The following is a 13,833-nucleotide window of genomic DNA, read 5'->3' as shown; positions in this document are numbered from 1 at the left end:
AGGACTTCCCCAAGAAAGTCAGTAATAGAGCCAACAAGTCAGTAATGGAGCCACATGGAGAGCCTGCGTGCCGCTACTCTCCCCAAATGTCATGGCCAGCTCTCCAGCCCTACCGTGACCCCTTGGCTCTGCACAAAGTTAGAAGGAAGTGAGGCAAATGTACTGGGAACAGGGTTGTGTTATCTACAACCTCAGCTGTCTCCAACAGTGGGGGACCCTGCAGCTCAACAACACCCAGGAGGAAGCAACATCCCACCCCAGGGGCACAGGCATCAGTTACTCCTCCATCTTCACTGGGAACCGGTGGCTCTACGGGGTCCACCAAGCAGACTATCCCAGAACATAGCACTCAGGAGGAGAAATTAAATACAACTCTCACCACATCTCCAAGGGCACAGTGCTGTCAAATTCCATCATGGTTGACAGACCAAGGTGGGATATATAGAACCATAGCCTTATCCTATGTGGCCACTTCTGCTGGGAGCCAAAACAGACCCAGACAACTCTGATTACAGCCCCTCAGCCTAACACCACAAACAAAAGAAGGGAATCATCAGAGACATTAGCCGCAGTCACAGCTCCAACAGCAGCAAACATACCAGCCAATGACATTAATCCATCCAGGGCCATGATAACCACCGTCTCTGGGAAGTCAGCTACAATGGCATCCCTAACGACATTGAACAAAACTACTAATGCGGGGGCCGGCGCTGTGGTGCAGCGGGTTAATGCCCTGGCCTGAAGCGCTGGCATCCCATATGGGCGCCGGTTCTAGTCCCGGCTGCTCCTCTTCTGATCCAGCTCTCTGCTATGGCCTGGGAAAGCAGTAGAAGATGGCCCAAGTCCTTGGCCCCCTGCACCTGTGTGGGAGACCCAGAAGAAGCTCCTGGCTCCTGGCTTCGGATCGGTGCAGCTCTGGCCGTTGTGGCCATCTGGGGAGTGAACCAGCGGATGGAAGACCTCTCTCTCTGTCTCTACCTCTCTCTGTAACTCTGTCTTTCAAATAAATAAAATAAATCTTAAAAAAAAAAAAACTACTAATGGGAGAGAATCTTTATCCATGACAACCAGCATGGTGATCACCACTTTGCTAACCACACCCACTCTAGGGACAACTAGTATTGGAATAACCAGGTCTGGGACTCAATCCCGACAAGAGCTCCTGCCATGAGCCAGCTGTCTGAAACACATCACGATACAACCACACAGACCCCTGTGCTCTCGGCAGAATCAGCCCCCGGTGTTGGAGTTGCCACCTGTGACAATGGCTGCTCACTCCACAGTCCTTGTTCCCAGCTCCTCAAGGATGACACAGTTCTCTGCTATGATTGGGGCCAGTCAAGCTTCCCCTAAACACACCCAGGTGGTAGCCCCAGCATGGGAGTTTGTGTGTGCAATGGCAGCTACCATGCCCACCCAGGGAAATCTGAGGAACTCATGTGAGTAAACAAGAAGTAGGGGCCAGGCTGGACCTCATAATTCTGCAAAAACCCAGAGGAACATTGTGTCCAAAGGGTATAGGAGGGCCAGTGAGGTCTGGAAAGACATCAGCACCCGATGAGTCCATCCAGTACAGGTGATTTCTAGTGGGAAGACAGGCAGCTGGGTTCCTGAGGTTGAGTGGACAATTTATCCACCCTCAGCCCCCAAGACCCCAGCTACTGGCCAAAGACTGAATCTCCCTCGGGGAAGGAGCTGACGATGCACCCGAAGACCAGGGCTGAAGTCCCACAAAGGGCCTGGAGGGCCAGGCAGGGAAATGGAGGCACAAGTCTGGTTGGAGGGGCAACCAGTGAAGCACAGTCAACAGTCTATGAGGTAATTATATAATCATCTCATATTTTTTTAAATCTTTTTTTTTTTTTTTTTACAGGCAGAGTGGACAGTGAGAGAGAGAGACAGAGAGAAAGGTCTTCCTTCACCGTTGGTTCACCCTCCAGTGGCCGCCGCGGCCGGTGCGCTGCAGCAGGCGCACCACGCTGATCCGATGGCAGGAGCCAGGTGCTTCTCCTGGTCTCCCATGGGGTGCAGGGCCCAAGCACTTGGGCCATCCTCCACTGCACTCCCAGGCCACAGCAGAGAGCTGGCCTGGAAGAGGGGCAACCGGGACAGAATCCGGAGCCCCGACCAGGACTAGAACCCGGTGTGCCGGCGCCACTAGGCGGAGGATTAGCCTATTGAGCCGCGGCGCCAACCCATCTCATAATTATATATATATATAAAGATTATTTATTTGAAAGGCAGAATTAGAGAGAGAGATCTTCCATTTGCTGGTTCACTCCCCAGATGGCTACAATGGCCAGGTTAGGGCCAGGCTGAAGCCAGGAAGCACTAGGGCCATCTTCCCCTGTGTTCTCAGGCTCATTAGCAGGGAGCTGGGTTGGAAGTAGAGTAACTGGGACTTGAACCAGCACCCATATGGCATACTGATGTCTGAGGTGGCAGCTGAACCCACTGCACTACAATGCCAGCTCTGAGATAATTTTACATATTTTTTTCTAAAAATGTATTTATTTATTTGAAACTCAGAGTTACAGAGAGAGAGCGAGACACAGAGATCTTCCATCTTCTAGTTCACCCCCAACATGGCCACAACAGCCAGTGCTGGGCCAGGCAAAAGCCAGGAGCCAAAAGCTTCATCTGGGTCTCCCATGTGGGTGCAGGAGCCCAATCACCTGGGTCATCTGCTGCTGCTTTCCCAGGTGCATTAAGCAGGGAGCTGGATTGGAAGTGAAGCAGCCGGGACTCAATGCTGTGCCCAGATGGGATGTTGGTGTTGCAGGTAGTGGCTTAACCTGCCATACCACAAGGCCCTGATTACTGTATTTTCTATCCCATTTTATAGATGGAGACATTGGGGCTCAGTTCACACAACTTGCAAGTGGCAGGCCTTACCAAGAGTTGGGATGTAGAGTAGTAAGGTGAAGCCCTTCCTCTCAACCAGTCTGGGAAAGAAGCAGAATTCTAGGTCATATTTTGCTAATATTAACAACAAACCTTCAGAGTAAAGTGAATTATTCATCCCTCAAAACAACCCTTTAAGGTATCACTATTTCCCCAGTTTACAGATAAGAGAACTAGAGAGGGCTCAGAGAGTTTGGATGACTTGAGGCTCCAGCAACATCAGGTCTGTCCTCCTATCAGGAGGAAACAGAACCTAGTGAATAGGGTAGAGGCAGGTGGACGACCTACTTAACACCTCTGAGCGGGGCTGGCGCTGTGGTGCAGTGGGTTAAGCAGGCGTCTGCAGTGGTGGCATCCCATACGGGTGCTGGTTCAAGTCCCGGCTTCCTGGGCCCCTACACCCTCATGGAAGATAGAAGCTCCTGGCTTCAGTCTGGTCCAGCCTAGTCACAGCGGCCATTTGGGGAGTGAACCAGCATATGGAAGACCTCTCCTCTCTCTCTCTCTCTCTCTCTCTCTCTCTCTCTGTAACTCTGCCTTTCAAATAATTAAATAAATCTTTTAAAAAATTAAAAGACAGGCCGGTGCCGGGCTCACTAGGCTAACCAGGTCAGGGCGCCGGATTCTGTCCCAGTTGCCCCTCTTCCATGCCAGCTCTCTGCTGTGGCCCGGGAGTACAGTGGAGGATGGCCCAAGTGCTTGGGCCCTGCACCCCATGGGAGACCAGGAGAAGCACCTGGCTCCTGCCTTTGGATCAGCTTGGTGCGCTAGCCGCAGCACACCAGCCGTGGTGGCCATTGGAGGGTGAACCAACGGCAAAAGGAAGACCTTTCTCTCTGTCTCTCTCTCTCACTATCTACTCTGCCTGTCAAAAAAATAAATAAATAAAATAAAATAAATCTTTAAAAAATATGTATGTTCTCTGAAATTAGGGAAAAAATTCTCTTAAAATGCAAATGAGTGATTAACATTTGATCATTTGTACAGAAATAGATAAGGGATTTACTTTTATTTACTTTTAAACTTCAAAATCCCATAACCATTGTTTATTATAAAGGGGAATCCCAATTCTTCTGATGGGTTTATGGGCAGAATTTCTGGTAACGAGCACAGGCACCAGTGCCTCCAAATGTTTATGGATTCCCGGTGATGGAGCTCAGTTACCGGCAGGGCCCAGTCACACTGGAAGAGGACATCTTTGATCTTGGAATCCTTGCCCACATACCTCTGGAATTGGCCACCAGTGCTTTGAGGGTATCAAGCTGAGCCACGTGACCACTCCCCTTCCCACAGACAGGACGTCCAGGCCAGCAGCCTCCTTACCCAGAACCAGAACAGCCTCCGGTAGCTTGCACTGCGGTGTCCCCGGCTCGTTCCCGTCCCCCGGGACATGTCACTCCTCCACCTTGATGAGGCTGTCACGCCGCAGGGCTGTGGCTGCCTTCAGCCCTGAGTCTGAAGGTCTGCACCGCTGAGGCGGGCCTTGTATGGCATGTCTGTGGATGTAGATAAGAGCCCCGCAGCAGGGGCTAGCATTGTGGCACAGTGGGCTAAGCAGCTGCCTGTGACCCCAGCATCCCAAACAAGTACCGGTTCAAGTATAGGCCGCTCCACTTCCAATCCAGCTCCCTGCTAATGCACCTGGGAAAGCAGTGGAAGATGGCCCGAGTACTTGGGCCCCTGCATCCACGTGGGAGACCTGGATGGAATTCCAATTTCCTGGCCTGCAGTCATCTGGGGAGTGAACCAGTGAATGGAAGACATACCTTTCTCTCTTTCTCATCCATATAGGATGCTGGCATCACAGGCAGCGGCTTAACCAGCTGTGCCATAGCATTGGCCCAAGGAAATATTCATAAACTGTAGTCATTGCCATTTTTTTAGATTACTTACTTACTCTTGCAGACAATGTCCCCTAAACTCATGTATCATATCATATCCAGGTTTATGATCCATGAAATCAGTCCCAGAATGAGCCCTAACTCGGACAGCGAGCCAGGCCACACCTTAACTCCTGGTCACCATCAGAGGGCGGATAGGTAGGTTCTGGGCGGGAGCAAGGCGAGGCAGGTCCTGCGGGACTTAGCGCAGGGCCGCCAAGTTCCCATTCTGCAGAAGTCAACTCCAGGCCTGGGAGGGCAGGGCTCCGCCTAGAGGCAAGACAGGGCGAGGGGCAGAGGCGAACACTCGGGCCGGCGGGGTCATGCGCAGACAGGTCCGTCCAGCTCGGCGCCGAGGGCGGTGTGCAGGGGCGGGACACCGAAGCGGCTCGCCTCCTGACTGGTCAGAGGCAGGAAGAGATGGGCGGGATACCGGCGCGACTCGACTCTCGATTGGTTAGGGCCATGCAGAAAGGGGTGGAGCCAGCGCGGGGCGCGCTCTCAGGCGCGCGGCGTTGGGTGTGTAACGGCCGTTAGGCGAGGTGAGGAACGGACGCTGCAGACGTGGAGGCTACAGTGGGTGTCTCCGAGTGAGGGATTTCGCCGCCCGCTTTCAGGCAGTCGTAAGTTCTCCTCCCTCGGGGCCCCGGTGGGAGCGACAGACCCTAGCCCTCCTTCTGTAGCTCGGGCGAAGCCGCGGACACGCAGGACCTACCTCTGTGGGGGAGCCGGGCGAGAGCGAGGCGCATGCGCAGAGCGACTAATCCGTAACCTCTCCCTCAGGTCTCCCGGCCCCGCTCCCTAAAGTAAGCCGCCCCTGACTACGCACGCACCCCCTGGCGTCCCGGCCGCCTGCCTTGCCCTCTTGCCTTGGTTTCTCCTCCGTCTTTGGCTCCACGCCCTCTGCCTGTGCCCGTGACCCGGGGAGACAGCGGGCAGCCCGTTCCTGGCGGTCCCGGGGAAGAGCGGACATGGGCGGGCGGCGTTTGGGACGTGTAGCGTGGGGAACTTGCACCGACAGCTCCAAACGGAAGGCGCTGAGGTGGTCGGAGGGGCTGGGAAGCCCTCCCTGAGGAGGTGAAGCCAGAGTTGAGAGGGAAGACTGGGGGAGGCAGGCCCCAGGCCGGTGCCTGGCCGTGTCTGGAGGCGTCGTTGGTGGTCACAGGTCGGCGATTGGTGCTGGCGTCTCTCTGCTGCCGAAGCGCCTGCAGGCTGCAGGACAGCTCCCCGCGGAGGACCCGGCTGAGCCCTGATGTCGTGCGGTAGCCAGGAGGAGCCGGCGCTTTAGGTGAAGTTCATTTGTGTAGCAGCGCCTATAGCGCGCTTAACCTTCACCCCAGTAAACCAGGGGTTTGTCTTTTACAGCAGTGTTGTACCAGGAGCGCGTGGCGCAGAGCCAGGCAAATAGGAGGTGCCAGATAAGTTTTGGTTGATGAGTCCTGTGTGCCAGAAAGAAGTGGTGATACCGGATGATTAAGATAACTGGAAGTCATTACAGTCCCCTAGGCCAGGTCCGCCTGAGAGGGGTCTGGAGGTTCAGCGAATCTCGGGGCTTAACTCTTGGCAGGGGTTTGGCTTCTCACGGAGTGTGTGGTTTAATGCTTTGTCAAGGCCATGAACACAGAGTGATGGTGTGGGATTCTTGATGTGTCTGGCAGCTGTCTGTAAAGCCCTGCAGGTCTCCTAGTTGATGTAGATCCCTGGCCCGCTGGGAAGTGGGGCGTTCCACATGAAGCTCCCAGCTCTCCGACGGGAGAAATGTAACAGTCAAAAATCTAATTCTCAGCTGAAACTTGGGAAGCAGAGCCTGGTAGTGACCGTGGCAAAGCCAAGAAGTTTTATGAGCTGTCCCTGCTGCTGACTGCCTTGAGGCTTCTAGCTCTCTCTGAGGCAGAAACTCCAACTTGTGACACCTTAAGAACTTCTTTGATTTCTCTTTTTGGAGTTTCGTCACCTACAGAAAAAATGCTGACTGGATGACTGTGAGCATCAGAGTGCAGTCCTGGCTTTGAAGCCTCTCCCTCATTAAATGACCTTCGCCAATCTAAATCCTTCTTTTCAGGAACTTTTACTTGTTTATTTGAAAGGCAGAGAGATTGTCCATTTGCTGGTTTACTCTCCAAGTGTCCACAACATCTTGGGCTGGGCCAGGTCAAAGCCAGGAGCTGGGAACTCCTTTGGGGTCTCCTACGTAGATGGCAGGGATCCAAGTACTTGAGCCATCCCAGGGTACACATTAGCACTGAAAAGGGGACCAGAGCCAGAATTTGAATCTGGGCACTCCAAGATGGCATCCCAAGTGGGAGCTTAACTGCTATGCCAAATACCTACCCCTAAACCTTTTTCTTATCCTTAGAATGACATAAGAAATAGGGCTGGCATTTTTGGTGCAGTGGGTTAAGCTGCCACCAATGATGCCAGCGTACCCTATAAGCACCACTTCAAGTTCTGGCTGCGCTGCTTCCTATCCAACTCCCTGCTGATGTGCCTGGGAGAGCAGTGGATAATGACCCAGGTGCTTAGGCCTCTGCCACTCATGTCGGAGACCCTGATGGAGCTCCAGGCTCCTGGCTTCACCAACCCCAGCCAGTGGAGCCATTTGGGGAGTGAATCAGTGGATGGAAGATGGATCTCTCTCCCTGTCCCTTTCTCTCTGTAACTCTGCCTTTCAAACCTTTTTTTTTTTTTTTTTTAAGGGTAATAATAGTAACTGCCTCATAGGGTTGATCTGAACATTAAACATGGCACATGCTACCTATAAAGTGTTCAGCACAGTGCTTGGTAGGTAGTAAGTGCTGAATACATGTTGAACTTATGGAATGGATGAATATGTACCATAAGAGACTTTGAAGATAGAAACCAACCAAATTGGAAGCTTTTTTTCCTGTCTGCTCCATTCACTCTTTCCTTTTTGGCTGTGTAGTTAGGTATTTGTGTTATGTCTTCTACATTTCTGTCACTTGTCTTCCAGGAAATCTATCTCCTTCAAAATAGTTCTAAAAATTTCTAGTAGTTGCTCTTCTAATTCTGAACTAAGTAGGGAAAGTCAAGAATGATTTATTCTGTATTGTTTTACTCATTGTGGGAGTGCTTTTTTAAAAATTGAGACATAATTCACATGCTGTAAAATTTAATTGTATTTGTGTACAAGTCAATAGTATTCAGTATATTCATAAGGTTGTTCATTCAACCATTACTAATTTTAGAACATTTTGGGGGCCAGTGTTGTGGTGCAGCAGGTTAAGCTGCCTGTAGCACCAGCATCCCATATGAGCACCAGTTCATATGAGCATCAGTTCAAATCACTGCTGCTTCACTTCCGATCTAGCTCCCTGCTAATGCACGTAGGAGAACAGTGGAATATGGCCCAAGTGCCTGGGTCCCTGCTACCCACATAGGAGACCCAGATGAAGTTCCAGGCTCCTGGCTTTGGTCTGGTCTGGCTCTTGCAACCATTTGGGGAGTGAATTTGTAGATGAAAGGTCTTGATTTCTCTCTAACTCTGCCTTTCAAATAAATAAATAAGCTTTAAAGAATTTTATTTTATTTTTTTTTATTTTTTTTATTTTTTGACAGGCAGAGTGGACAGTGAGAGAGAGAGACAGAGAGAAAGGTCTTCCTTTGCCGTTGGTTCACCCTCCAATGGCCGCCACGGCCAGCGTGCTGCGGCCGGCGCATCACGCTGATCCGATGGCAGGAGCCAGGAGCCAGGTGCTTTTCCTGGTCTCCCATGGGGTGCAGGGCCCAAGCACCTGGGCCATCCTCCACTGCACTCCCTGGCCACAGCAGAGAGCTGGCCTGGAAGAGGGGCAACCGGGACAGAATCCGGCGCCCCGACCGGGACTAGAACCCAGTGTGCCGGCGCCGCTAGGCGGAGGATTAGCCTAGTGAGCCGCGGCGCCGGCTAAGAATTTTTTTTTGATTACTTAAAAGAAATCCCAAACTCATTAGCAGTTACTCCCTGTTTCCTCCCCTCTTACTCTCTTCTCTTGGCAACTACTAATTTGCTGACTGTGGATTTGGAGGTTCTGAACATTTTTCATATAAATGGGATCATGTGATATGTGCCCTTTGTTGTTTGACTTCCTTCACTTGGCGTAATGTTTTCAGTTGTTGTAGAATGTGTCAGTACTTTGTTCCTTTTATTACTTAATAATCCATTATATGGCTATACCACATTGTATTCATTTAACCACATTGTATTCATTTAGCAGTTGATGCTATATGGATTGTTCCTACATTTTGACTGTGTACATTTGTATACAAGTTTTTGTGTGAACATAGGTTTTCACTTCTCTTTAATATTCAGTTGGCCTTCCATATCTGTGTCTGTGGGTTCCACATCTGTAGATTCAACTAATTGTGGTTAGAAATTATTCAGAAAATAATATATTTTATTAAACATGTGCAAGTTTTTTCTTCTCATTATTCCTAAACAGTCCAACATTACAACTATTTAAATAGCATTTACACCATATAAGGGAGTCTTCAAAAAGTGTCTGGAAAATATGTATTATGACAAAACCATGCATGGATTTAAAGAGGCTTTTTTTTTTTAAGGCGAATTTTTCTTTTTTTAAAGATTTATTTACTTATTTGAAAAGTACAGTTACACAGAGAGAGGGAGATCTTCTATCTGCTGGTTAACTCCCCAGTTGACCCCAGTATCCATGGCTGGGCCAGGCCAAATCTGGGTCTCCCACTTGGGTAGCAGAGACCTAAGCACTTGGGCCATCGGCTGCTGCTTTCCCAGGTGCATTATCAGGGAGCTGAATCAGAAGTGGAGCAGCCAGGACTGGAACTGGCACTCATATGGAATGAAAACATCACAGGTGGTGTTTTAAACCACTATGTTACCACATCAGCCCCAGAACTTTTATTTTTATTTATTTATTTTTAAAGATTTTATTTATTTATTTGAAAGGCAAAGTTACAGAGAGGCAGAGAGAGGCCAGGGCGGGGGGTCTTCCATCTGCTGGTTCATTCCCCAAATGGCTGCAACAGCTGGAGCTGAGCTAATCTGAAACCAGGAGCCAGGAGCTTCTTCTGAGTCTCCGCTGCAGGTGCAAGACTTGGGCCATCTTCTGCTTTCCCAGGCCACAGCTCAGAGCTGGATCAAAAGTGGGAGCAGCCGGGACTCAAACTAGCACCAGTATGGGATGCTGGCATTACAAACAGTGGCTTTACCCGCTGCACCACAGCACTGGCCCCTTTCTTTTTGAGATTTCTTTTCACTTATTTGAAAGGCAGGAGTAGGGGCTGCGCTATGGTGTAGTGGATAAAGCCGTCGCCTGCAGCGCTGGCATCCCATATGGGTGCCGGTTCGAGTCCCAGCTGTTCCACTTCCGATCCAGCTCTCTGCTATGGCCTGGGAAAGCAGTGGAAGTTGACCCAAGTCCCTGCACCCGCATGGGAGACCTGGAAGAAGCTCCTGGCTCCTAGCTTCGGGTAGGCATAGCTCTGGCTGTTGCGGCCAACTGGGGAGTGAACCAGCAGATGAAAGATCTCTTTCTCTCTCTCTCTGCCTCTCCTCTCTCTCTCTGCCTCCCCTCTCTCTGTGTAACTCTGACTTTCAAGTAAATAAATAAATCTTAAAAAAAAAAAAAAAAGGCAAAAGTGAGAGAGGGAGGGAGAAACAGAGACAGAAAGAAATCTTCCATCTACTGGTTGACTTCCCAAATTGCTGCAATGTCTGGGGCTGGTCTAGGGTAAAGCCAGAAGCCTGGAACTACATCCAGGTCTCCCCCCTGGGTGGCAGGGGCCCAAGCACTTGCACCATCTTCTGCTGCTTTCCAAGGCACATTAGCAGGGAGCTGGATTGGGAGTGGAGGAGCTGGGGCTTGACCTGGTGCCCATATGGGATGCTGTTGTTGTGGGTAGCTTAACCTGCTGTGCCGTAATGCTGGTCCCCCCCCCCCCAACTTGTCTTTTAATTCTATTTTCCACGAACTTTTTGAAGTACTCTTATATTAGGTATTATAAGTAAACTATGGATGATTTAAAGTATGTGGGAGGATATACATATATGTTATTTATGTTTTTTTTTTTTTTTGACAGGCAGAGTGGACAGTGAGAGAGAGAGAGAGAGACAGAAAGGTCTTCCTTTGCCGTTGGTTCACCCTCCAATGGCCGCAGTGGCCGGCGCGCTGCGGCCGGCGCACCGCGCTGATCCGATGGCAGGAGCCAGGAGCCAGGTGCTTTTCCTGGTCTCCCATGGGGTGCAGGGCCCAAGCACCTGGGCCATCCTCCACTGCACTCCCTGGCCACAGCAGAGAGCTGGCCTGGAAGAGGGGCAACAGGGACAGAATCCGGCACCCCAACCGGGACTAGAACCCGGTGTGCCTGCGCCGCTAGGCGGAGGATTAGCCTAGTGAGCCGCGGCGCCGGCCTATGTATTTGTTTTAAAAGTTACTTATTTTTATTTGAAAGGCAAGGAGAGAAATATTCTATCTGCTGGTTCACTTCTAAAATGCCTGCAAAGGCACTGGTGCTGTGGCATAGCAGGTAGAGTGCAGTGCCAGCCTCCCATATGGGCACCAGTTTGAGTCCCAGATGCTCCACTTCTGATCCAGCTCTCTTTTATGGCCTGGGAAAGCAGTGGAAAATGGCCCAAGTGCCCCTGCACCCGCATGGGAGACCTGGAGGAAGCTTCTGGCTCCTGGCTTCAGATCAGTTCAGCTCTGACTGTTGCAGTCATTTGGGGAGTGAACCAGCGGGTGGAAGACCTTTCTCTTTGTCTCTACCTCTCTGTGTAACTTTCTCTCTGACTTTCAAATACATAAATAAAAATCTTAAAAAAAAAAAAAAAAACCTCCAGGACCGGCACTGTGGCACAGCAGGTTAATGCCCTGGCCTGAAGCGTCTGCATTCCATATGGGTGCCATTTCTAGTCCCAGGTGCTCCACTTCCGATCCAGCTCTCTGCTATGGCCTGGGAAAGCAGTAGAAGATGGCCCAAGTCCTTGGGCCCCTGACCCATGTGGGAGACCCGGAAGAAGCTCCTGGCTCCTGGCTTTGGATGGGCACAGCTCCGGCTGATGTGGCCAATTGGAGGGGAGTGAACCATCGGATGGAAGACCTCTGTCTCTACCTCTCCTCTCTCTGTGTAACTCTTTCAATTAAAAATAAATAAATCTTTTTTAAAAACCCATTCATTTTAATATAAATAAATAAAATGCCTGCAACAACTGAAACTGGGCCAGATAGAAGCCAGGAGCCCAGAACTCCATCTGGGTCTCCCACATGGTTGGCCAGGACCCGAGTACCTGAATCCATCACTACTGCCTCCTAGGGTGCACATTAGGAGAAAGCTAGATCAGAGGTGGAGTGGGGACTCAGACTCAGGCATCCCAAGAGCAGCTTTATCAACGCACCAAACACCTTGCCCTGATTTTATACCATCTTATATAAGGGACATCAGTGTTCTAGGATTTTTGTACCTTGATAGAGGGGAGGAATCAGTCCCCCAGGGATGTGGAAGGACCACTGGATTCCTAAGAGTAGAATTGCTGAATCATAAAGTAACTGTTCAACTGGGAATTTTTTGTCACCCTATTTTCAGCTCATCTGAATTTGAAAAGGTCTCAGAATCCATTGAGCCTACCATTTTGTTATCCTTTAAAGAAAGGGATTTAAAAAAAAGGATTCTGGGGGCTTGTGCTGTGGCTTAGTCTGCATCCAGTATGGGCACCGGGTTCAAGTCTCAGCAGCTCTGGCTCTTGCAGCTATTTGGGGAGTGAACCAGCGGATGGAAGATCTCTCTCTGTGTTTTTCCCTATCTCTCTGTAACTGCCTTTCAAATGAAAATAAGTAAATAAGAAAATAAGTAAATCTCAAAAAAAAAAATTTTTTTTTTTTGATATTGACAGGAAAAGAATACAAGTAGGTAGGTAGTCATCTTTCTGTGTGTTACCGTTAAGTCACTAGCCATAAATTGAATAGCTAGCCATATAATGATGATACTAGCCATAAATTGAAGCTTTCATTACTGAACAAAGCTTCTCTCACCTGTTTGTGAGAACTGGGATTTTGGAGAATGGTAGCATTTCTGTTGTAGTGCAGGGAATGTGAGGGCTTGGGTTGTTGTTACTGAGAGAAAACTATAGAGGTCAGTAAAGTACATTAGAGAAATGGCACCATTCAACCTTTATTTTCTTAAAGTTGAATGTCACCTGTAAGAAATTTGTTCTGTGAATTGTCCCAAACTCTTTTGGGATTCTTATAAATTCAGACTTTCTTAACTCATTTCATTTCCAGGGACTGTGCTGTGGCATTTTTTATTTTTGTAAGATGCCATATCATAATAATATTAACCAAGCACTTAATATGTGTCAGATACTGTTGTAAGTTAATTACATGTGTCTTAGCATGAATTAAGTTGTGCCTTTATCCTCATTTTAGGATGAAATTATTTTACTTATTTGAGAGGAAAAGAAGCAGGCACGCACAAAGAGCTCACATCTGCTCTTTCACCTCATCTTCGTTTTTATATGGAAAAATAAGCAATACTAATAAATTTGCCCCAACTTATGTAGATAGTAAATTGATAACTGAAACTTTAGTGTATTTAAGTTCGTGTGGGCTTCAAATCCAAATTTGATCAAAAGTTCATGCTTGGAGCTGGCATTGTTGCATAGTGAGTAAAGCTGCTGGCTGTAATGCCAACATCCCATATGGACCTCAATTCATGTCCCGCTGCTCCACTTCCTATCCAGCTCCCTGCTAATGGCCTCAGAAAAGCTGTGGAGGATGGCCCAAATGTTTAGGCTCCTGCCCCAAGTGGGAGGCCTGGCCCAGTGCTGGCCATTGTGGCCCTCTGGGGAATGAACCAGTGGATGGAAGATTTCTGTCTCTTCCTTTGTCTCTGAAATTTTTTCAAAATAAATAAATCTTTAAGAGTTCATGTTGTGGGGTCTGCACTGTGGCTCACTTGGTTAATCCTCCGCCTGCAGCGCCGGCATCCCATGTGGGCGCCAGGTTCTAGTCTTGGTTGTTCCTCTTCCAGTACAGCTCTCTGCTGTGGCTGGGAAGGCAGTGGAGGATGGCCCAAG

General features: G+C 49.5%; 1 protein-coding gene across 3 annotated transcripts in view; it reads left to right on the top strand.

Annotated features, from left to right (window-relative positions):
• Positions 1-5,218: 5,218 nt before the first annotated feature.
• The window catches only part of CEP85 (centrosomal protein 85), a 53,018-nt gene continuing 44,403 nt past the window's right edge, over positions 5,219-13,833 (top strand). Inside the window, exons 1-2 of one of the 3 annotated variants that reach the window (XM_051856833.3) lie at positions 5,259-5,407; positions 5,950-6,072. The gene's annotated coding sequence lies outside the window, so the exon portion shown is untranslated. Of the gene's footprint in view, positions 5,408-5,470; positions 5,591-5,949; positions 6,073-13,833 lie in introns of those variants that run through there. The other 2 variants (XM_051856832.3, XM_089301293.1) reach the window with 2 other exon arrangements.

The sequence above is a fragment of the Oryctolagus cuniculus genome, chromosome 7 (assembly GCF_051225735.1).
Source record: "Oryctolagus cuniculus isolate XC-2025 breed Fujian yellow rabbit chromosome 7, ASM5122573v1, whole genome shotgun sequence".
NCBI lineage: Eukaryota > Metazoa > Chordata > Mammalia > Lagomorpha > Leporidae > Oryctolagus > Oryctolagus cuniculus.
The sequence above is the reverse complement of the archived record's forward strand: the minus strand, read 5'-3'. Positions and strand labels throughout refer to the sequence as shown.